Source organism: Passer montanus, unplaced genomic scaffold (genome assembly GCF_014805655.1).
Source record: "Passer montanus isolate IOZ18808 unplaced genomic scaffold, ASM1480565v1 scaffold26, whole genome shotgun sequence".
NCBI lineage: Eukaryota > Metazoa > Chordata > Aves > Passeriformes > Passeridae > Passer > Passer montanus.
Window position 1 is genome coordinate 7356184 of NW_024367261.1, and position 25645 is coordinate 7381828.

A 25645-nucleotide genomic window follows, 5' to 3' on the forward strand; every position below is an offset into this window, starting at 1 on the left:
TCCCCTTCTCACTGCTATCCAGGGAAGGGTAGGAGGCAGTGGGCACAAATTGAAACAAGGAGAATTCCATTAAACAGAAAAAGAAAATTTTGTCCTGTGAAGGTAATCAAACTCTGAATCAGAGAGAAGTGAAATCTTTGTTTTTGGAGATAGTTCAAAATGCAACTGGATATGGCCCTGAGCAACTTGATACCTTTTGGACCCAGCTATGAGAGCAGTTGGGCCTGAAGATCTCCAGAGGTCCCTTCCCTCCTTAGCCTTCTGTGTTTCTGTGTAAACAAGATGCTTTTAGCAGTCTTCTAGTGAAGACATATGAGCAAAATTTCAGTCTCTAGAATTTCCTCTGACATCATCTTATTTACGGAATTCAGTGTTTTAAGATGAGGTTTTAATTATTGAATTATTCTTGCTGTAATGCAGGGGGAAAACATGTTTCAAATGTAAGTGGTCCTTTTGCGTATTAAACTGAGAAATTAAAATGCTATGCCAGCTTTTTTTTTTTTTTTTTTTTTTTTAAAATTTTTTTTTATTTTTTAAAGACTTAGTATTAAACTGAGAAATTAAAATGTTATGCCAGCTTTTTTTTTTGTTTTTTTTTTAGAATTCATGTTCAGTTATCAATGATCTGGACACTGGTTTTATCTCTGCTCTACAAGAAATGTTCCCTCAGATCCTCACTGATTTTTCATTTTGGATGTTTTATGACATATGCCTTTTGACAATACACACCTCATATTATTTTTCTCCTCGCTTGCTAGTTTTGGGATAGTATAATATGATAGAAATGGAGTGGAACCATGAATGACTTTGGAAATTTCAGTAGTCTTAGCATTTTGCCTGAACTGGCTTGTTTGACATCTCTGTTCCAATGTTCTGATTTTGCTCCCTTGCTAAGCAATCCGGCTGTTCAAACACCAGTTAAAGAGAAGCTGTATCCACTTAATGGAAGCGTGCAAAGGTCCATAACACTGGAAAGAAGTGGAACTTCCTCTAATTTAGTCTACTGTCTATATTTATCACTGTTCATTTGCCATGTGCCTTCCCTCCCACCCCAGCTGCCACCTCACAGATGGCATTCCTAGCAAAAGAAACATTTCAGATTCAGTACACTGTCATCTGGAAATGTCAGCAGATGACAGGGAGAGGGAAGGAAGAGGAGGGCTAGCTCCACATTTTTTCAGGACAAAACTTGACCTCAAATTCTACTCAGCCACCACAGAGTTCTGGGGATTACCAGGGTGGGGAGGAAGGAGGGCACAAAGGGAGCAAGAAAGAGTTTGCATGTAATGATCTTTGTTATGTTCTGAGGCTTGCTGGATAGAAATTTCCATACTGTGCAATTATTTGCTTCTAACTCTATTACAGCTTTAATTTATTAAAGGATTTAAAAAAAAAAAAAAAAAAGTTTTGTTTGCCCTAGAGACCAAGTGAAAACAATGAGGAAGAAGAAGGCATCCCTGCAAAGCTGACACTATTAAGCCCAGGCACAAAGTGGAATGTTTGCAGTGCCTATGAACAGTTGTTTAATGACAAGCAAATAAAATAATAATTCTTAAGCAATGACTCATTTCTGATTTAGTTTTTTAGTGCCTTTTACTCAGCCCTTTCATGTTAGTCATTTCTATATGCTTCTGGTGTTGTATGCTGGCCCAAGTGGTACTGACAAAAATATGGTGGGCTTGGAACTTGATACAAGGAAAGAGATAGGGCAAGTTTTTAGATTTAAGGATAATGTTTCAGAAATAAATTCAGAAATTTCAGATGTCACTAACTGGGCTAAGTTTTCATTCTAAAGGCTGTAGTCTGGAACGCTTGTGTGCCTCAGAGTAAAAAGTTTCAGATACTAATATTTTGTTGAACTAGGCTAAGGGAAAAGGTTGCTGGGTTTGGCATCTTCAAAACATTCTTGCAACTGTTTCTCTGGGGAGCTGTGGTACCTTCCTGTGTTGCAACAAAGGCTCAATATTCAGTACATTTTAGCAGCAGGAGGGGTTTTGGCTGCCCTGTGAATATTCATACAAAATAGCTCTAAGAGTACAGGCTTCTGAGAAATACCCGCTCACAAACACACAGAAGATGCTGCCCAGCTGCAGTGGGGCTGCTGAGGCACCCGGCCTGAGAGCAGAGGCAGATGTCCTTTTCAGTGACTCAAACTAGAGCACTCTAAGCAGGTATTGGCCCATCTGCTCCCATATCTCAGATGTCGTGGCTGATTATCTGAACACTCAAGCTCTGTTATAGTGAAAATTCAGGGAAGCGGTGCCATTCACTGACAATGACATCTTAACAGCCCCCAGCTGCTCATTCCCAGCCTATGCCCTCCTTTAGCTCTTGTAAAATTGTTTATGGGGCCAAGAACCTGGCTCCTGCCCTGCCATACTCCCAAAAAAGGTCTGATTATTTTTAGCCTGAGCTGACTCTCACTCCTGGTTCAGTGCAGGGATGACTGTGGTTAGATTTGCTAGAGGACAGCTGTTTGTGCCCTGCCATCAGGGAGATGGTCTTTTCCCAGCCCTGAATTTTCCTCTTGCTTTTTAAATGCAGATGTCATAAGGAGACCCAAGTGTGTTTGTGCATGTTCTGCAGTCAGGAGAACAAGGGGAGCAGCTGGGGGCTGGCATCCCGCCCTGCCGAGGGCAGGCAGCTGCGGCTGGTAATCCCCTGGACTGCCCCTGCAGGGCTTGACAAAGCTGCTCTGGCAGAGCACATCAGGCTCTTTGCTTGCTTTCCTACCACTCTAAAAAGTAACCAAGCCTTAATAAGGCTTAAGTGTAAAGTCGAAGTCTCTGCTGGTGCCATGAGCACTTCATTATGCCCAAGATTTCTATTTTGCACCACCATCACAATTCTTCATTGAGCAGGAGGAAAATTTTCTCAGATTGGTTTGGCAAAATACCTGGAATTGGAACCAGAAAACACAGGACTATGGGATTAGGTAATCAACCAGCTTTCTAATCATAATCCAGGCTCTCCCCTTGTCACTTGGACAAGTCACTTAGAAACATAGGTCTGTGTTTGTAATCAAAGAATAGTTAAATTTGAAATAAATGGATTTTTTGAAAGCAGTATCAAGGTACTTCACGGTCTTTGTGCACTGTGATGATTTTCTATGTGGAAGCAAGTTTGTAGTGCTGGTGCTGCTTTGCACATGTGGTCCATGGATTCAGGAGGTCTGTGAGCTTTTTACAAAAGATCTGTGCAAATTTACCTGTGAAGAGTCAGGGAGCTTTGATTTCCTACCTAAAATTGTGCCTTTTCGCTAGGAACAAAAAGAAAACAAGGAGTTTGCTGACAGCTGTGACTGAAAGACACTGATTTGGTGAAGTATTCATTTGTGGTATAAATGACTGTGTGCTAATTTCCCAGGCAGTCTAGCATGTGTGTCCATAATGGGTTTACTCATCTCCTGAGTTCTCAAGGTGGCTTCTCTGTGGCCTGAATTCTTGGTATGCAAATAAAATTCTCAGTGAATTTAGATAGTGCAAGATACAAACCTTGTGAGCAGGAGAGCAATCTGTGGATTAGGTGAATATATGGGGTTTGAATAGGCATAAAAAAGGTTCAAAACCAAACAAATAAACGTCCCAGGAAACCAAGCTCCAATTCTTTCTCCTGACTAATTAAATTTTATGACCTCCCTTTTTAAACAGCATATGGGACACAGATTTCCTAGTCAGCTGGGGATCAGTTAGATACGTGTCTGCGTGTTAGTCAAGTTCCAGCTGATTAAGCCTTTGCGTATACCAGAAGTTTCCTGTGATATTTGTACAGACTATCATGGACAGCAGAGCTACCTTGGAGCTTTTTTGACAAAATGAGTTTCATCCAAAAATGCCTCTATTTGTCTTAGCCAAAACTTTGCCAGAAATAGGTCAAATGAGATTTCAAGGCCATGAAAAATTAGTTTTTATAAAACAAGATTTTGACACATCAATTTAAAGATTTTGGTTTCCTGTGAAATAGCTTTTAGTTATAAGACATAAGTACAGATGAAATGCTTTGAAGATCACCTAAATGGAATATTTCTATTGACATTTTTGACATTATTATTACTCTTAGTTAACAAAATTTGTCAAGTTTTTGATTATTTTGTCACAATTTAAGAAAGACAGCTTTCCACAAAATTGGAAAGAGTCCAAATCCAGTACTAGTTCAGTCCATTGTATCGTAGAGATCAGAAACCAAAACTCAGTGGAAGAGAATGAAGTAGAACACGTATTCTCAGAAAAAAAAGAAATGAGGTGTTCTTGTTCTACTTGCCCTTTGCATCTGCTCCTTAGCTTTTAATCATTCATTAGCATCTTTAGTTCTGGTACAATTCTTATCAGGTATCTATTCCTACAAGTGAAGCATAGTAGTAATGAATAATGGGGATACATTATTTTAGCAACTGTTCCTGATTCTGTTTAATGACTGAATACAAAATGGCTTCTCTTCCTTCTAACATGGCGATTTAATTTAGATGTACTACAGATAACTGCTTACAGAAGTCATTCCTTAAAGCAACAGGAAACGTTTGCATGTTTACATATCTAATAAAATAATGAAATACCTTTTGTATTTTTCTCAAGGTTATAAAGAAAACAAACTAGTTGTTAACTATGAATCATAGGGAATTGCATTACAACAGAAAAATTCTCTCTCTGTGTATGTCCTGAAAAAAAATTACTGGTTAACTTCAAGTTATGGTGTTTATTAAATGACTGAAGTTCTGCTTCAGTGGTTGAAAATGCAAAAAAAAAATATTGCATTTTTGTTCAAAGCAAAGTGTTTTCTATGAATCGTGTATTATTTATATTATTTGATGTAGTTATTTGACCTAGAGATTGGAGTGAAAGAAAGTTTAGGTGGGACAGCTAGGTGTGAGCTATGTAAGTCTCAGAGATTTCACTGTAAAGTATTGTAGAAGAAGCATTTACCATCAGGGATATTTTCTTGGGAAAAAGGGAACAGAATATTTCAGCCAAGTCTTCTAATAAAACAATCCATGAAAATAAAAGCTGAAGGTCCCACAGTGTCCCAGTCTCACTTCATCACTGTATTATGTAAATCCTAGAAAATCCCCTGAGAGCAAAGGGCTGCAGGAAAAGGGGGGCTGCAGACTCTGTGCTCTCCTTGCTTCTCTTTTCTCTTTCCCTTTTGGTAGAGGTCAGTGCACAGGAAGCCCAGTAAATGGTCAATTGACACTCTTGTGTGCAATGAGCTCCCTGAAAACTGTGCTTTGTAAAGCTGGGTTTCCAGTTTTGCTGTGTCAGCCAACGTGGAGTGTTCTGAGCGGGTTCTCAGCTGCTGTGACTTGTTACAGATCTACAGAAGTGGGTGAATCCTGGGTAGTTCATACTATGTGAGGATTTCTTTTACAGAACAAATATGAAAGAACATTTTATATTTAATAATTTTCCAGCTCAGGCTGAAAAAGATCCAACTAGCCTAGTATTCTGGCTCCAAAAGTGATGAAAAGTGGTCAAAAACAGAGGGTGATTACTGAAGATCATTATAAAATGACAATCATGTAGTGATTGCTTATACCTACCTGCCTTTTATTATGAACTTCTAGCAATCTGACTTTCAAAGTCAGAGGTAGAATCTTTCTATTTAACAAGTGACAATGGATGAGTTTGTCCAGGAGGTCTAACTCACATCAAGTTCTGTAAACCACAGCCTTTTGCAGCAAGGAGGCTCCAAATTACCACCAGTCGGTAGGAAGAAATACTTTTGGTTTCCTTTGTTTTAAAGTAGATAATGATTTGATGTATCCTTTTTCACTGCTTCCTATGCCACAAAAATCTTCCATTCCCTATTAGACCTTTTGTTGTTACTCTTGATTTTAGAGATTTCACTTTATGTTCTCTTTGCCATCTAAACTAATCCTAGTTTTTGTTATCCTTTGAAATTGTTACAACTTAGATTTCTATTTCTTCTATTTTCTCTTTCTTAGGGAGAAACAAACTGATATATAATTTTCAATCATGTCCCCAATGTATGCTGTATAAAGGGGTCACAACAAGGGAACCTCCTTGAGTTTAGAGCAAACAGGGAGGCAAAGAATTCCTGCAGCTCACTGGCAGGACCTTCTCCTCTGTGCTCCTTTGTATCTTAGCAATCTACTGCAGCATTCTTTGACAGGTGTCTTGCTTACTACAGGAAGGTATTAACTAAAAGTTTGTGATGCCTGTCAATTTCTTTTTGGGCATACAATCACTTTATGGTTTATTTCTCATTTTCACCTTAAACTTTGTGAGGGATGGAATCTTTGGAAATAAACTACCTCTGTAACCACAGCAGCTTTTTCGGTGTTTACTCTAAGTCCTTGAGCTGCTGGGAGGTATCTTCCTCTTGGGCTTGTCATTCTTGATACATCTTTTACAAGCTTCCACCTTCCTTTTCTTAACCTCAAGTGCTACCATAGTAGATTTTTTTGGGGTTTTATTGTTCATGCATGCATAATAAGTCTAAATTCATTACAGTTATTGTTAACATGGTTCTTTGATACAGAAGGATTCAAATGACAGGTCAGATGGCTTTCACGGTCTGCTGCATGTACTGTGTCTGTGGATTCTTTTTTCTCCCAATAACTTTAACTTTAATTTAAAATTATGTGACCATCTACCTTTTGCAAGTTGTTGTGAGTGAAGTTTAAAAACAGAAGATTTTTCTTTTTCTCTCAGCACACTACCTTTATTTACTGCCTTAATTGTATTATTTACAATACTTGTACTTGTAAGGCAAGAGGAAGGTGCTGAAGTTCTTCTGCACAAGGAGCAGCTGGCGAGTGTCAGTAACTCAACCTGTGGGGCTGAGCCTGGCGTGTTTTCTGGCAGTGTCCTGGTGGCTGCCCTGGCCTTGTGCTGCACGGGACGACGCTGCCCGGGATGCTCAGCCGCCCATGGCAGGGTTTGGAGCAGGAGAGTAGGAACACTGCCCTTCCAGAGAGGCCAGGGTTTACAGTTTCCCTCCAGTCAAGGTCTCTGGGCCAAGTTCCACCCAGAACACCTTTGTGGAGCTGCAGTACGCATTAATAATGACATAGAGACATATGGGGAGCGGGCAGGATGGTGCATGAGGCATGCTAACTGCAAAAAGCCAAATTTGGGGAAGTAATCTGAGAGAGTGCTACCAAAAAGTATTTGTCATTTTAAAATATGTTTCCCTAGTGCCTTTGCATTTGATTGATGGATTGACCTTACCTGAAATGTACCTTGAGAGGCTCTGGCAGTTCAGAAAGAAAGAAAACTTCAAATAAATACTTGTAGCTGTATCTGCAGTGATGAAAGCTAACCTGAAGGAGAGAAAAAACTACTGAATGATTTTATGCTTCTGGAGGAAATTAAAAAATACTTTTTCTTTTCTTTCTTTCCCCCCAAAAATCACATACTGGAGATGCCAGGGGAAATGTACTTAAATGAAAACTTGCATCCCAGGTATAATTGCACTATCATTAGTGTGGTTGTTGGGCTGGCCCTGCTAACAAAATGCACCATCTATTTTGCTATTAACTTTTACATCAAGGTGTTACAAAAGCAATAGGTGGCCAGGACATAGGAACTATCCTCATTTTCTTTGGAATGTGCCCTACACTGTCAAGTACAAGGAGAAGGCTATAAAGGAGCCAGTAAGGTTCAGGGAGGGCTCAGTCCTGTTTCAGATTGTGCAAGGTTTCATGGCCACAAGCACCATTAATCTGAGACCATTTAAGATAGTATAATTACAGTAATGCAAAAAGGAATTAAATTCTTGTTTTAAGAGACTATCTTGTCTTCCCTCATGCTTCATTTTAGCGAAAGAGGCTTTATGTCTAGACAGGCAAAGACTTGAGACCTACTTTTATACCAATCATTTTGCTTGTGCTCATTGAGAACTTTAAGAAATCTTGGAAACCTTCAAGGAATCCAAGCAAATTTTTGCAGGATCATAAATTTTTTTCTCCCCTTATAAGTCTTTAGTGCTGAGCTGTTCTGAAACATGTGCAGAAATAATCCTCTGCCAAGGTGAGGGATCCAATATGCCTGTAACCACCCTGGCTTCAGGTTACCTGTAAACTGAGAAAGACATTCTTGAACGTTCTTAAACATGATGAGAACACCCTTTATGTTCCAGCAGAAACTAAAACTTGCAGTCAAAAATGGATCTGGAGAGAGAGCATTCCCAATGCACATGTTGATTCAGATATTCTCAGCGTGGGAAGTGTATCTGTCTTGGCCTAGATCTTTAGGTGACCACTTTGTATCTCTTTGTTTCTGTCTGGCCATCCCTCCTCATTTCCTAGGGACAGGATCTTAGTCACCAAGCTGATCCTTGTCCAGTCTGCTTCAAGAGATGAGGACCAAAGGAATGTGAGTGGGAGCCCAGACTTTTGAGGTGTTTTGCACCTTTAGCTCCTGGTGACATCGGACTAAAATGCACCTTTAAATCTCTTTCAGTGTCTTCTTTAGGCCTTTGAGAGCAGTTCTCCAGCACTTCTCCAGCAGCAGCACAGTCCAGAGCACCTGCAAGAGCCCATAGGCAGTGAGTGATTTAAGCTGTATGTGGCAGTCTGAAACAGCTTTATTGCAACATTGTGGTGATACCATCCAAACTGAGGTCTTTTTATAAAGTGTAGCATCGTTTGCCAGACCAATGTTAACATGCATGATTTAAATGATGGCACAAGCAGAACTTCGGCTCACAATGGAGATATTAAAGATACCAAAATATTATCTTTCCTCTCGCCAATGAGAACAGCTGGCAGGATGGGTTTACTGAACAAAAACTTTGGCCAGCAGACAAAGGTTATCATTTTCACAGACTTTCCTTCTGAAGTACAGGAGTAACAAAACATGCTATTTTTTTATTAAAAAATTGGAGGGTTTGTGTCTTTCATCTGGTCAAATTTAGCTTAAAAGTGGAAATAATATCAAAGTTACATGCACCATAGGGAGACTGTTAATGTGGTAACAAAGGGCATTTGGCCAGTTAAAATAATAAAAGACTATACAGCTTTCCCAGTGATGGCTGGAGCCCAGTTAGTACTTTCCAAGTTGAGCCACAATATTCTTTTCCAAATTATGCGGTTTGGCACGATTCAGAGTGAGTAAACTTACTTTCCTACAAGGGAAAAATATAATTAAGAGAGAAAACAAGGTCATGCAGTATTATGCTTCAAGTAAGCAATAATACACCATGGGGTGTATGTTAGTCAATATTCATACACCCTAGACAGGCTGAGACAGAGACAAAGCAATGTCTCAGCATACAAAAAGATACATATATTATCTCGATAAACCCATGTGCAAAAGTAAAATGCAAATGGCTGTTTTATTTCCTTGCTAGATTATTTTAAGGGAATATATGTTCAATGTTCATGTGTGTAACACTCATAAATGTTACTTTAAAAATACCTTTAATGTTAACATTTTGTACTTTTTAGTAATAAGTGAAATTGCTGTTTTCATTTTGTCAGTGTATCTGTTTTATTGGGGATTTTTTCTGCTATTAAAGCCAAAATAGTTTGAAAATTTCTTTTTTTAATCATTAACTGATTAAGTTTTTTAAAAGGACTTTCAACCTGGATGGTTACACTGGAAGCCTCTAAGGGTCTATTCTTACTTTACAGTAATCCACCTTCTAGGATTCTACAAGTGGCACAAAGCCTGCAAAGACTCAACAAAGTCAAGGATAAAGTCTCAGGATTAGAAAAAAAAATAAAAAGCAGCTTCAAATTTGAAAGTGAACTTGCAAGGGGTTTGTGCTAGTGTTATTTAAATGAACAAAGTGTTTAGCTGAAGCTCAGACAGAGAGGGCAACATGCAAAAGGAAAGCTTGGTCACCCAGTGTATGTAATACTGTGGTACCAAAATGGGAACAGCCCCATGAGACATCTGCTCAATTTTTGCTGCTGATGGGAAAGGCCTGTGATATGCCGGGAGGAAGATGAAAAAAGATGAAAAACTTCAAAAAACATGGAACCACTCCCATCACCTGAAGCTTAGACCACACACCTGAAAGGGAGCAACCCACATCCAGCTCGGGTGCACAGCCCGAGCAGCCTTATCTCCCTTTCAACTCAACCATTTTGCACATCTCAAATATAAAGTGCTTGTAAGGGAGGAATTGATTATTTATTTATTGATTGTTTCTTTAATCATTACAATAACCTGACATAATTAAAGAAGCAGGAAATAATTTATTTAAAGAAACTGGAAATAACCTGGTATTATAAACCTTCATGAGTTGCAGCATCTCACCATTACTGCTATTTGGCTACCAGTTTCTTTCTCTTCCCAGCTCCACTGGGGAATACCTGCTCTACTAAGGCCCCAGAGAGTCTCCTAAACCAACCCTGCCTATTGCAGTTCTGTGTGCAAGGAAGCAGGAAATATGTGGGCAGTGAAATTGGGAGCACATTTGTGACTCTATCATTTCAATAGTCACACAGGCTGTGCACAGCAATCATACTGCCTTCTCTGAAAGCACAAGTCACAACTACTTGCATACAACACTCCAGTCATCCACACAAAATGTGCCCTGACACACCTGATTTTAAGGTGTCACTTGAAAGGCAGACAAATCCTCATCAGCTATAGAGTTTCTCTCAGTATTGAACTACTCTGAAGCGGGACCAAGGTGCCAAAGCCCTCGTATTGTATGAGAGCTATATCATACAATATATGGGGGAAAAGACCTATATCATTGCAGACTGTATCATTTTAAGCCACTGCCATCCCATACTGAAGGGGAAGCTGGAGTCAGTGCTGGAGTGAGGCACAGAGCTCTGTCCCATCAGCCTGCATGGCACAGCAGCATCCATGATGATGCATGGCTCCTAATTCTCAGAGAGGACTTTTGTTCCACTTTTTACCTTGAATTTACATGACACTCCTTACAATGTGAAATTGAAAATTATCATAACCTTTGGGTTTACATCCACCTTAACCCTCTTAAAACAGATTTATGTCATCAAAGTTACCCTACTTACTTCCCTTACTCCATACTAAGTAATCTTCTTTCAGGAAATAGCAGATCTATTTTGCCCTGAATCAGAGCTCCAAGAAATCTAATGGCAAGGAAGCCAACACAAATAATAAAGAGAAAACAACTGAGGGGAAAAAAAAAAATCTCTGTTTTACACAGATGTGTTTTCTGGATGCTTCTCTGTATAGGTGCCAAACACTATTAACTTAATGATGAGGCCAGATTCTCAGAGAAGCATAAATTTTCTCAGCTTGGGAAATTATTATTGCTTTTTGTTTCAAAATGGCACTAGAAGGTACTGCACAAGAGGAGAAACTCCTATTTTATACTGAGTGTTTCACATGTAATTAAATGCTGAAGGGATCTACTCTTCTTTGCTACCCCTCCAAGCTATCTTAAACCAGTTAACAAATAGTTTTCTATATAGAATCTGTATTAATAACAAAATTATATTGTGCAAAAGAACATCTTGTCAAACGAGTATGCCATGTTTACCTGCAAAAGCCACTGTACTTGGATGCAGAAATTGTGTTTTGTTTTTCTTGTATGTTCTTGCAATGACCCCTATGGTCCTGTGTATCCTCCAGCAGTATATGAAGCAATGTGACAGGTATCTGTCATGTGTAGTTTAATTCTTTTTTAATTAGCCTAAACTCTTTATGAGATCAAAATCAGTAGGGTAGTGTTACCCTCTGCTACATTTTACATTCTGTGGTGTTTCACTTTGTCAGGCACTTTGCAAATCCCTTTCCTTTATCAATACAAAAAGTCTATCATTGTCTAAAGAAGAAAGATTAATAACAAACCTTTGTCCCAGTTTGACAAATACTTTTAACTAATTATAACTAGCAAAAAGGAAAGGAGTGTATTAAGGGAAAGAACTGTTTTAAAATTAATCTTTTCAAGTTAATATGATCACTTGGTTGCACTCTGCTGCAGTGAAGGCCTGCAAGTTTTTGATGCCTCAAATATTCATAAAAATAAGTGAATTATGGATAAAGAAAATAAACTTTTAGAACAGAAATATCAATTAATTTACTTTTTGAACCCACTATTTGCATATCATAGAATCCTAGAATGGTTTTGGTTGGAAGGAACCTTAAAGATCATCTAGTTTCAAACCCTCTGCCAAGTGCAGAGACACTTTTCCCTGGATCAGTTCATTCAAAGCCTTCTCCAGCCTAGACTTGAACACTTTCAGGGGAGGGGCATCCACAGCTTCTCTTGGCAGCCTGTTCCAGTGCCTCCCCACCCTCACAGTCAAGAAGTTTTTCCTAATACCTAATGTAAACCTACTATCTTTCTGCTTGAAGCCATTTCCCTTTGTCCTTTCACTACATGTCCTTGTGAAATGTTTCTCTCCACGTTTTCTGCAGGCTCCCTCCAGGTACTGGAGGGCCACAATTAGGTTACCCCAAAGCCTTCTCTTCTCCAGGCTGAACAATCCCGATTCTCTCAGCCATTCCTCACTGGGAACATGGTCCAGCGCTCTGATCATCGTGTTGGCCCCCATCTGGACTGGCTCCAGCAGGTTGATATCCTTCCTGTGACCCCAGAGCTGCATCCCAATGCACTCCAGGCACTCCCCTGCTTTGTACAGCAGTGATTATTGCACAACTATCAGCTCCACAGGGGTGCCCCAAACAAAATAAAATGTATTAAACATTACTTATCATGCATCAAAAAGTTAACGTGTTCACTTTACCACTTCAACATCAAAGAAGGTATTATGTAGTCAAGGAGGGCACACTAAGTAAAACTACCTTTTAATAACTTAATAAAGTAATCCTGAGCAGATACAGTTTCCCTTCCCATCAAATTTAAAACTGACAAAAAAGATTTTTCAAGAATTCTCTAAAGCTGCACGCCCTAGCAGACAGCTCGTTTAAATAGATTTTCTCATCCAGCACTCTTATGCAAAATTTTTTAAGAAAAGCTATCACATGACTTTAAAATAATCTTTCTCTCTCTAAAAGATCCTTCAGGAATCTAGTTTATCTTTCTAATGAAGGGTGAAGCTGCTAAGTGTTGGAATTTACTACCCTTCTGCTATCTGTAATTGCACAACTAAAGGTATTTTATAGATTGATGGCTTCCACATAAAAATGAGGAAATATCTATAATTTTCTTAAGGATTCAAAGTTTCTAAATTCATAGCTATTTGAACTTGCAGTCCAAAATCATCAACGTGCTTGTGAAAGTGTCCGTGTTTGTTAAAACTTAGGAGTTATATAGTCTTCATTCCAGAATGCACGGTCTCCTTAAATGGACCCTTTACAACCAGACAGTATCAAAGCTTTTTTTACCCTGTAACTAATTGATATAATAATCCTGATTATTTTAAAATGTGATATTTAAGCAGCTATGAGAATACAAGGCCAAAAAAGAATGTCCTAGTGTATTGTATGCAATGTATCACACTCAAACATTTATGTTCTATCATATTACACTGAAGCATTTGTGAAAAGTTCCTATTCCTTAATACACCATGCCTGGTGTTGTCAGAATGCTGAGTGCCTCTCTTTGGTCTCACAACATTATTCCTTTTAATTTTTCTATTATCTTTGGCATCAGCTTATCCCAAACATGTGTTACTCTTGGAAAAAGCACATTAACAATACATGCTGCTAAACTGACTCTTGAAAGGCACGGTGTTGGCAGTGGAGACGTGCAATCAAGGATTAATTTTAAAATGTGCTGTAAACTAGAAGCATATCAGTTGTAAATAACACAGGAGAGAGAACTATGTATGCATATTAGCTGACTGCAGGCTTGCTACTTTGCCAGTGGGATGCAACCATGAAAAAAAAGCAGATGCCACCCAAGCATGAACCAGATAAACTATTTCTTGTTGGACTAAAGCAAAAATTTATGCCATCGCTTAAAGCACCTGAGAGATCTCACACAGATCTTTTTCATCACATCTGTGGAAGGTGAAACAGGTGAAAAACTGGGTAAATTACCAGAGTGAAGTGCTTTTAAGAGCAAGGCTCAAAAATTTTTGCTTGTTTAGTCTAGTAGAAACAAAAACTGATACAGGAAATAATTATTCTCTAAAAACACAATAGGGTGGTAAACAGTAGGCAAGGAAAAAAACTATTTACCTTAGCAGACAATGTTGGCACAAGAACAAATGGGTGTAATTTGGCCATGAATAAATTTAGGTTGGAAGCTAGAGAGATTCTGGCCATAAAAGTGGTGAGGTTCTAGAGTAGTTTTTCAGTACAAGTTGTGGGGACAAAAAAAATAACAGCTCAAGCTACTTAATGTTGAGGATTGTTGAGTTCATGGAAAATGCCACAAGCATAGTTTTCTTGGTAAGCAAAATACTGCATTTTCATCATCCAAGAGATTGTTTCCAGCATTGTTTGCCTGTCTCCTGAAAGTGTGGGGTAAAATAAAAAACCAAAACATTGAAATTAAACTTGATTTATGCATACAGTGTTAAAAATAATCCTTAAGCAAGTGCCATCCATATGTAAAAGGCCTCAGTAATTATATTTGTGCTTTGCAACAGGAAAACAATTTAACTTGATAAATAGGCATTGCATTGTACTTAATGGCTGGAAGTTAATTCTTTTTAATGTGAAGATGCAATTTGTCACATTCTAATTTCCTGGGCTTTATAGTGTATCTTTCTACTACTTTTATTTTGCCTCGTTTTCTTTAAAGGTGTAGACAACAGTATTATCGCTGTGTGGACAACAGAGAGACACAGATGGAAAATAACATCTGCCTATTTATTTATACCAGTTGAGCCACATTTGGCCCCTGAGTTCCTCAGATGAGCATTTGCTGTTAGTCTAAGTCAGTACTGAGGAAAAAAGCCCCTGATGGTCACCATGGAAAGATGGAATCTGAATATCAGAAAGAAAGAAGCAAGCAAAAACCAAACATATTTGAGTTAGAAGAATGACATCATGTCCCGAAAGGATGTCCAAAGAAAACAAGGAATATGTTGTGAAGCTAACTTCCACTAATAGAGAGAATTTGCTGAGATTGCAGTCAGGGGTTTAGTCCAGAGACCCAACATGAAAGCATTTCTTAGGGTTTTCTTGTGCAGCTTCTGATGCCTGTTATAGTCTCACTATTAATAGCTAATAAATATGTTTCACCCAACACTGCAGTGGCTCTTGAAATTCAGATCTGTGGTATGCCACTATGACATCTGAAGACCTACAGTTATTTAAAAACTAATCAGTGTTGTCTCATCAGCAAAGCCAAACAGCAGAAAGAAAATCAAAACATACAAAGGCAAAATAGTGGCATTTCTTTATCCCTGTGAAAATATAAATAAGTGACAGAACCCTACTGAAAATAAAGTTAAATGACTGCATATGCATAAGGCTGTGTTAAAAATTCTTATTTGCAAGTGCATGTGTGCACATATGTATGTAATTATAAATGTATTTTTAATACATTATTTATAATTTGCCTTCTCTGTAAGCCCACTTGCAAAATATCTATGGAAGAAACTGTATTATTAACTGCATAGCTGTTAGCTTATTGTAAAAATGTCAAAACATTATTCAGTTCAATTTAATTCAATTCACCTTTGTATGAAAATGCTTTTTCTTTTTTTTAACCTCTTCTTATCTGTATTTGCTAGCTACAGTGTTCAGTAGCTTTTGCCATTCACATCTAACTGAAGCTATGGGCCTGAAGGCCTCAGTAAACTTTTGGGAGGACACGCTGCCTTGTCTGTTAAACAGAGGAATGTGTTTTCCCTCTGTGAAGTCTGGTGTGCCCACCCCAATAGCATCCAGCCACCAGGTGGGACTTGGTAAAGTTTTACTGTGGCTTGTAAATGAATAGCCTCTGATTTAGCTTTTGAAAGTGAAACTGCAGTTTCCAAGGAGGAGAAACAAAGAGAAGCCACCGTAAGTGCCGGGTGATTGCGTGTTTCTGAAGGCTCTAAACAGTGGGAATGCAACTACAAATATGGGATGATATTTAACACATTTGGTGTGATCAGTGCTCAGAAAAGGTCAGGGAGATGAAAGCAAAGGTGTCTCTCTCCATTGAGTTTTACACTGTTGCTCGTGGTGAAGAGGTTGTGAGCAAAACCCAAATCATTGGTAAGAATTCAAAAGATGATTTGACTTATACTCGATACCACATCCTGCCAAAGCTGATTCTTAAAATGCAATGAAGAAGACCAGATTTTAATCCTCTCCTTTCTAACTTCTGACTCGTGTCTCAATCCTGCACCCCACGCCCCAATGCTAGCAGTCTCTGTTTATTAGTTACACTCAACTTCAATTTATGATCTCCACGTTTTGCTTGAGGCTCATGTCTTTGCTGGGATGCAATGGGACAGACAAGATCCAAAATTCTGCTTAGAGTAGTTTTCCAGCTCTGAAAGGATTCATGATTTAGCTAGCAAACTGAGCTTCAAAGAATGAAATTAGTAGAAAGGCTCCAGTGGTCATCAACATTGCAAATATAATGAAATAGAGGCAGTAATCCATGGTTTCTGATTTATCTTTGTTTTGGACTAGTTTGAATTTCTGTCTCTGGCATTTGGATGTGCTGCCTTTTGAAGTAAGTTTTCTCAACAGACTATGCTCTAATCCAGCAGAAAATTTAATATTTGGGAAGATATTATGCACAGTTCAAATACCCTTGGTGGTGTCTATTAATTATCAGAAAACTGAATAAACCAGTTTTAGAGTAAGGAAGAATATTAAATTAAAGTATTTTGCAAGTGGTGATAAATCTTAAAAGGAGAGGGAGAAGAGTAAATATACTTTTAAGAAACTTGGTGACAGGCACTTCTAAAATAACTAGATACTTATCCATCATCAATGAAAATTGCATTCCTAATTGTGCAGAAGCCACCTTGTCCCTTCATACAATTTCGTCTCACTCATTTAAGTCATTTTCTCATGCAGATACAGCAAGATTGACTAAACCTGGACCGTGAAGTAATTCAACTAAACTCACAGTCTTGATGCAGGTTAATGACCACTCTTCTAAAAAACAAACCAAAAATCCAGCCCAACTTTATAGTTACAATAATTAAAAAAACAAATGCACATAATGGGAATATTCACAAATACTTTTGGTGTAAATCTAAACCAAGAAGTTTTCCTACTTCTGATATTCCAGAACATGTTAGTTTATTTTCCAGATTTCTTATTTCAAATCTGTCTCTTAAAATTCAGTGTTCTGTCTGTGGGTAGGGAAAATCAGCAATTTACTGTGAATTGTTTAAATGAAAATACAGAAACTTCCCTGTTACCATGGTAGGTTGTTAGATGAGCATGAAAAAATCTGTTTACATTGTATTTAACTGAGCACTGATAAAAATACAGAATATTGGCTGCCTCACATCTAAAACTCTTTGACCAGGCCTGATAAGTTCTTAAAACTATGCAGAAGACACACAAAGTTTGCAAAACTGGTGATGGCAGAGGAAAAGCTTTTCAAGTCTTCCATGCATATTAAATTATTTTTTGCTACATGTAAGTTTATGAATGCTGTATGATTGGTTAAGGGTATTATTATTGTTATTTCTAACATCTAATCAGGTCTGAAAGCAGTTATTCTTTGGAGGGAGTGGGAGTCACACTTTCTTTTAAATGCAATCATCAATTCATCACTGTGGTTGCATTTTATTTTTGATAAAAAAGGTAAGAGGCTTGCAATAAAGTTGTTCAAAACCTGATTTACTCTTATAATATGAATATTTCAGCTACAATTTAGAGCTTTTTCATATGTTTTCTAAAAAATATCTTCTTTAACTGAAAATGGCATATTGTCTTCTCAAATATTTAGTGATTATTATTCCTTCAGATAAAAATCGACTCCAAAGTATGGACCTTTTGTTTTCCCTTCATACAGTGCCTTGCACAATAAAAATTATTTTTATTGACAGGTATTATGGTTAAATACATAGTAATGCAAATGTTTTCCACTGTGCTGTTATGAATGCACAGAAATTGCTGAAGAAAGTAGACTACTTATCCACAAATAATATAAAATGTCTGAGTAGAAATACGTACCTGCCTAGAGTCCCTAGGCTACTGTTGTAATGGTAGACGAAAGGACCTCTCCAAATTTGAAACAAAAGGGAGGTTGGGATTTTTTCAGTACTACATTAAGACAGCATTTTAATGCTTTATAAATAAAGAAAACAAAAAAAATTATGGTGAGGTATTCAGTAATTTTCACACATCTATGATACTGCTTGACAACTATGCTTTATTTGCAGCCCCTAACATTCCCAAAGTACCACTAACACTTAAAATTCTTTGGAGTAGCCAATTTTATAACTTTTGTGTATTAGCTAGTGATCAAAATTCTCCCAAGTTATGTATGTATGTGTGTGCATATATATATATATATATACATATATATATGTATTTATTTATTTATTTCAAACACAAACTTAGGATGTTCTTATTGTTCTTAAAGAGCATGAACTCTGTGCTCAAGACAAACTCTTAATGAGCAGCAATTCCGCCTTTTTGTCCTCATTTCCTGAAGAGCCTGCTCCTAATTTACCACACACAGCACTAATGATGAGAGCACTACTTTGCATCAGGATTTCCCCCAACTGTTACTGATTCATTATGTGACTCACATTTGTTAAAGAAATTATTTTCATGAAGTGCCCTGTAAGGTGAAAAAATTGTGTTTAGACGTACTTATTTACAAAAGTAAAATAAAGACTCAAAGTTTATGGCTACAAGTATTGTGTATATTGTGTAAATTGAGGCAGTCAGAAGCACCAGAAATTTTTTTTTCTTCTTTTTTTTTTTTTTCCCCAAAGGAAATCCATCCTGCACATATTCCAGATTCTGCTCGGAAAGCTCAGGAAGTCACACACTCTGAGGCATTCAGAAGATGAAGCACATGTCCTTAATTTTTTTTAAAGTGATTACCTAGTTCAGTGGCAGGGGAAAGGGTGCACTCCAACTTCTAAATGTAAGGAGACAAACACAGAATACAAAAAATACAAACTGCATGCAATTCATAACCATACCAAGCCATCAGCTTGCAAAGACAGGCTGCCCCTCATGGGAAGGTGATAAGTTTAGTACAGACAAGCTTTGAGGAGAAACCATACCTTTTCACAAAAGGAGTTGCAACAATTCGTGCTTACTTGCATGCATAACAAAGGGCATGCTATGCCACTCGAAGGAAAAGCAAAACAAAAGGCCAGTTTAAATGGGATGTAGCTGCTTAAGCCAAATCTGAAATATATGGTCACTTTACAGACATAATGGGTGCAGTGACATGGCAGCTGCATTTACATGCAAATTAAAAGTAATGTTAGCAATGTGTATGAGTAAACATTAGTGTAGTCTCTTGGGTTATGGACCCTTTTTCCACAGTCTCAATTGACAATTTAAATTTTCTCCATGACTTGGAGTTTCACCACATGATAATTGTGCTAGGTATAAATTTGGCAAGTTTGCAGAAGAGCTGCCTTTAAAAACATAGAAATTGAAGATGTTCCTATTCCTCTTTAATTACTTAATAATGACATTTTCCCACTTTTGCTTTGTAGGAGTCAGAAGTGTGTCATGTCAATGCCCCTCTGCACACCTGCCTCTCCCCTGGCTCCACCAACCAGGACATTGCCCATAGGAGCACAAGATGAGGGATCTCATCCTTTGACGACCTCAGTGAAACTTCTTACCTGCAGGTTTGAGGGGTAGCCAGTTGTTGTGACTGCTGTGCCACTGGAGGTGGGTTTTGAATGAACATAGGCAGAAGAAACAGAAACAGGTGAGTACAATATAAGGCTTTTCTACTGAGCATTTCACTGAGTGTAACTGTATAATTTAGCTGTACATTTATTTCTGCACTATCTCTGTGAAGTATTGACTATAAGTAAACAGTATAGTGGTAACACCATAATCTATCAATTTATATTTTTTTCTATTTTAACATTTCCCAGTTTAGCACACAGCTGCTAATTTGTTGTGTGTGCTTCACTTTGCATTACCAAATATAGTATTGCAAATATTATTTTGAACAGAGTCTCTTGATAAACTTTGAGGCAAGGCCTGTGGAAGAAATAATGTCAAATGTAGTTAGAAAAGAAAAAAAAATCCCTTATGGTTTTGGGCAAAACTTTGGCCATGGTTTGAATTCCCGCTCATTTTTAACTATAGGGTTTTTTTTAAGAACAAGTTCTAACACAATAAGAAGTCTAACCTGACCTGGAAAATCCCCAGCAAGAATCTCTGTTGGCATGAGACCTGGGAAACCCATTGCTTCTTCTGCAATTCCCATTTAGGATTTCATTTCCCTCTTTTAGTTTGTCAGAAATAATTTGATTTTCAGAACTTCTGGTTATGTTACACAGCTAAAAGCACAGAGCAGGTGTACATTTATAGTCCATAAAGAAACTAAACCAATACATTGAAATGCAGTGCAAATACTTTTAAAACCAAAGGTGGGTTTTGATCCTATCTGTATATATCTGTATATAACCTGACATGGCAAATTGTTTACCTCTATCACATCCTGAAGTTATGACATCAAAGACAAAGAGAGCTGCTCAGGTATTTTAATTGTGTCAGTGAATCACTTAGATGTTCTTCTGTTTAACTGTGAATTTCCTGTGTCAAAAATGATTGTTTTGGAAATGCTGCTGCTCTAATTTCAAGTTACATTGGTCTTACTTTCTCCCTAACGTTTTTTCTTTGGGGATGATGGTGTGAAATTCATAGCAGCCAGAATGCAGGGGAATCTAGCAATTCTTCATACATAATCATTAATAATGTATTTCTGTACATTCTTAAGGGATCATATTTCCATAGGCAGTTGCAATTAATTCAAAGCAACAGAACAGTGACAAAAAACCGCAATGAAACCCACAACAGACCCCCTATCCTCAGGGCTCTTGTCCCAATAGGTACAACCATTACAGATCAGAACTTGTGTGTTTTATAGCAGATGATAATGCAGAATTGACAAGAAAGTGAGCACAAATATTATCAACTACAGATGAGAAGGTCTTTTCAGTTGTCAAATAAACCTATCCTGAGATGTTGATTTCAGTGTATGTTTGGCTCAGGTCTTGTGTCCTGGTGAACAGAAAGGATCTTCTCTTCAGCATTATGTCAACTATTTGTGACTGTTGTAAGCAGGGAGAAAAAAACCCAACAAAATAGCAGCAACTTTCACAAAAAGGATGTAATGGAAGGAAATTAACGGATCTATCGTTTATGTTGATGGCACAGGGAGACTTGTTATTAAATTCTGTGGTAATAGAATGGGCTCCAATATGTTTTTCATGTGTGTGGTTGCATCATGGTAGCTGCCTAGCTGCAGATGAGGGCCTACCAAATGCATCGGAGTATTTTTACTGAAGCGGATAGCTGTGTTTAGTTGGGAACTCACGTCAAGAAGGGTTTTGTCCATCCTTCGCCATAGCAGATTGATTTATAGACAAGTGTAAAACAATGAAAAACAGGCATAAAACCAGACTAATACATCTTTTGATATGATGTATATTAACTGTTGAATCCCTATTGCTGTAATTAGTGGCCTTATGTTAGAAGTTTCATGTTGCAGTCTGCCATTTATTTTGACACATACAATAATAAATACTAAACACTTCAGCTATAGCTATCTGATAGAAAATACAGAACATATATGGATGATATAACTTCACTACATTTTAATACTTTCTATTAAGTAATTTTGCTAATCTTCTCTTCACAACCCTGCATCTGGAAAAGTTTAAAGGCTTTTTTCTCCATTTGCACTTGTAGTGTATCCTGCTGACAGACTGAAATCCTGCTACCTTTGAAACACACATCACCCCAAACGGCAGAACTCGCTTCCCAAGGTTTCCAAACTTTTCCAGACTACTTTTAGCAGAGTCTCATGGATACTCTCACCTCCTGAGTGTGCTGTCCTAACAGTGTCTGGCAAATCCTGCAGGAGCTCTCACTGGCAAACAGCATTAGGCCTGACCTGACAGCACTGCATGTTTTGGAATGTGAGGCCAGTATGGAGCAGTGGGAGAATGCCAGCAGCATGCTTAGAGCTCTATAACAGAAACACAAAGTTAGAGGACTCCAGCACAGTTCCACAGAAGGATTTGGATCAGGCCCTTGTGTGAAGCCACCAATAGCTTGTGAGGTCTCCCTTGGCTTTGCTCTGCACTTGTTAGTGAGGACACCTTGCATCACATGGCTGCTTTCTACAGGCTGTTGCAGCAGATATGACTGATAAAAAAATTAGGGTTGTAAATACCTAGTGAAATCCAGTTGGTTAACAGACCATGATTTCAATGCAATATATGATACTGGAGGAGTGTGGCAGTAATGATAATACTGCCAATGCTGTCAGGTACTTGTATATTTTTTGCAAAATATTCACATTTCTGTTTGCATGGTACTTGCAGAATAGTAGTTATATCAGTATATGTTATATTTCTGTACATAAAAACATAAAATGCCCTTCATAAAATAGTTAAACCACAATGACTAGTTCTCTTCAGTAAAGTTCAGTATATATGTCTGGATTTTATTACCACAGTAACACAATGTAGGTGTTACACTTTTACCAGTTTCGGTATTTACTCTCAGCTTTTTCTTTGTTAAGTTTTGAATACTACGTGAAAATGAAGAATACAAATGTAGCACTGAATGGACGAATTATTTCCAGAGAGTGTAGTATCTTGAGAGTGTGTTGTCTAAGAACAGCATTTTGCTAAATCACATTACTGAATCATTTAAAATTTGAGGTTTTTGTATAATCATATTTTGTGCCCTTTCAAGTTCCTTTGTTATCACAGCTCAAGCTGTAAAACCTTTTGCCCCTTCTACCTCTAGAGAACAGTCTCCACTAATATACAGAAAATTTAGAAGTACAGTAAATTGTGTTTTGAAAAGACAAAATATATAACAGCCGAAGGTTTCAAGACCATTAGTATTTAGGCAGAATAGGCACTTATTTAAAAACAGTAAAGAGCAAAAGATGAATGCAAACAAAACCTGTAAATTGTTTTTGTATAGCATTTTTAGAAGTGTATTTTCAATAAAAACACATATTTTAAATATGCTTTCTTGCTCAGTTTTAACATAAAAAAATATTGAAACATTGAATTAGATGTCATGAGATCATGCTGTATTATATAACTATGTCCTGTAAACATGCATTTCCCTTAACAGAAATTCAACACCGCCATAGAAATAAGAAATACTGCTTACCTTCCTTCCTTAGAAAATATTCCCTGAAGGCAGAGTAAATCAGATTATAAAATGAAAAACAAACGTGAAGTGCACAACTCACACACGTACAAACAGCAGATACAGTCGCCTCCATGCCTGCTTCCAGCCTTCTGTACGTTTCTCACTTATTCACATTCTAGTTATGCTACAGGGACTCAAACTATGCTTAAAATACTATTCTGCAGCATAGCTGTAGCCACCAACATATTGTATAAATGGTACTTACTGTTCCAGAAGTCACACATCATCCTATAGGAAATTTACACCTTCAGAAGAGGAATTTGTTACAACTGAGCAGATTGCAGCAAAACACAGCGCCTGGCTTGTCAGAGAAAGTTGTTACTTTCAGAGATGAGCACATATTCATTCACAGAGCACAGTAGCTTTACATTTATGTACGTGCATGCATACCTACACACACATGCACACGCACACACATGCACACACACAGAAGGAGTCACAGCCTGTCTCTCACAACCACATGCTAATTGCTGAATGGGGGAAAATCTTGTTAGTATTATACACAATAATTTCTCTTGACCATGGCTTTTGCATACACTTTTCATTTAGTATAACCAAGACCGGTGATGCTACAAAGCATTTCTAACTCAGACAGGAGTAATTACTCACATAAGGCACCAAACTCTTTTTGGCTTCCCCAGTGAGAGTGCTACAACTGCAGAAGCAGTGCAGGGTCCCTGTGCTGGCACTCACTTGCTGCAGTCTTTGTATATATTATAAACTAATTAGTAAGACAAAGACATCTGATACCCAAGAACTAAAGAAAATCATAGAGAATCAATCAGATCCTACAGCAGGCATGTAGATTGGCTGTAAAAACATTTAACAGCAGGTAGATTTTTTCCCGTGCTGTCAAAGTTAAAGGTACCAAAAGGAAGCACACACTAAGGCATTTTTGTTCCACTGTGATATTGATCCAATGCCAGACGTGGTGAAACACAATGGGCACACAGTCAGCCTTGGTAAATTAGGTATATTAGAGATCATTTGATGGTATTCTATTGTTGCTATTGTAATCACAGTAATTTTCACTGGTAATGGTGCTTCGTGATGAAGTGCGGTTCTCACAGGATAATTGTGAAAGGTATCGAAAGATTCAGGGTGTAGCATCTGGTTTTAAAAGCTCTTCAGATTCAAATTGGCATTTAACTTTATCTTGAAAATTTATTAGAGATTCAGATCATGCCGGTTTAAATGGAAAGGTGAAAGCAGGGTAATTTCAATCTATGAATTATTCAGATTCAGACTGGTGAAATTGCCATCCATGAACTGATTCTCTGACAGTCTCTTTTGCAGAGCCTCCATTACGCTTGTCATTTTTATTTCTTTATCTACAATCTCTCTCTCAGTTACTGAGCTCGTCCCTTAGGGCTGTGCTTCACAAACCAAGTATTTAAAATTGGCAATAACCTAAATGTGTTGCTGTCTCGAATCGCGGTCTCCACAGGCTGTCTTTTCCAAATCATTAAAAGCCACATTCACGATGGTGTCTGTTAGGCTCTTCGATTAGATGAATTAAATTAAAAAAAAAATAAAAAGCCAGCAAAGAGAAGAGACCAGGGTGTCATATTGAAGAAGAGCTATGTTCCTGTAACAGTCCAGCAAAGAAAGTGGTGCTTTGTGCTTGTTCCTTTGTTGTCAGTGTAACCCATTCTAGCTGCATAGCATCACGCAGAAAGAAACAACTGTTAAAGCAGGCTGACTTCATGCCCCGGTTTCCAGCAGGAGCAGATAAGGACTGCGTTATAGACAGACTAATCCACGCAAATGTACAGGCAGAGACCAACCGCAATTAATAGCTTCTTACAGGCACGAAAACCAGAAGTAGCAGTAGTAGTAGTTGCAGTTGTAGTATTTGTAGTATTGGAAGAAGAAGCGACTGGATACCCGACAGGGTTTCATTCTCTCAGACTCCAACTGATACAGATTGCAATCCCAGAGACTCTCCACTTGATGGCTGGTTGTGTCATTGCTAGTCGACTGCTGCCCTGTATCCAGAAGGACTGGGACTGATTTAGGTCAGAGAGCCTGGTTTCTTGTTTGAGCTTTGCCCTAACTGATGTAAGAAACTGCGGCAATCTGTATTACCAATCTATCTGACCCTGGGATGCTGGCACTGCTTCGGCCGTGGAGTACCTGCAAAGGCCCCAGTCGGACGGACAGTGACAAGTGCCGTCTCCTTTGTCCTATTGCTGCAGGTACATCACCATAGCATAAAGGAAAAAAAACCCTCTTAGTACGCAAAGTGGGAAATCAGGCGTTCTTCCTCAGAGGCAATTTGGGTACAGAGCTCCGAGCAATCCCTGCTCAGCTGAAAATGCTGCCAGGCGGAAGCCAACACATCCAAGCTGTGTCTGTTCCTACGCTAACACCAGGAATATTCCCCTCATATGAAAAAGATAAGAATAAAAAAAAAAATCTATGCTGCTTTGTGCCTGGTTCTATGCGTCTGCTTTGCCGCACTGCGACTA

At 38.2% G+C, this 25645-nt stretch overlaps 1 long non-coding RNA gene across 1 annotated transcript; it reads right to left on the reverse strand.

Annotated features, from left to right (window-relative positions):
* Window positions 1–1753: 1753 nt before the first annotated feature.
* Window positions 1754–25645, reverse strand: LOC120503525. Its single transcript, XR_005627773.1, has 3 exons — window positions 19601–25645; window positions 8404–8486; window positions 1754–7279 (listed from the first exon to the last, which is right to left on the reverse strand). It is a non-coding gene; the product is annotated as an uncharacterized LOC120503525 (long non-coding RNA).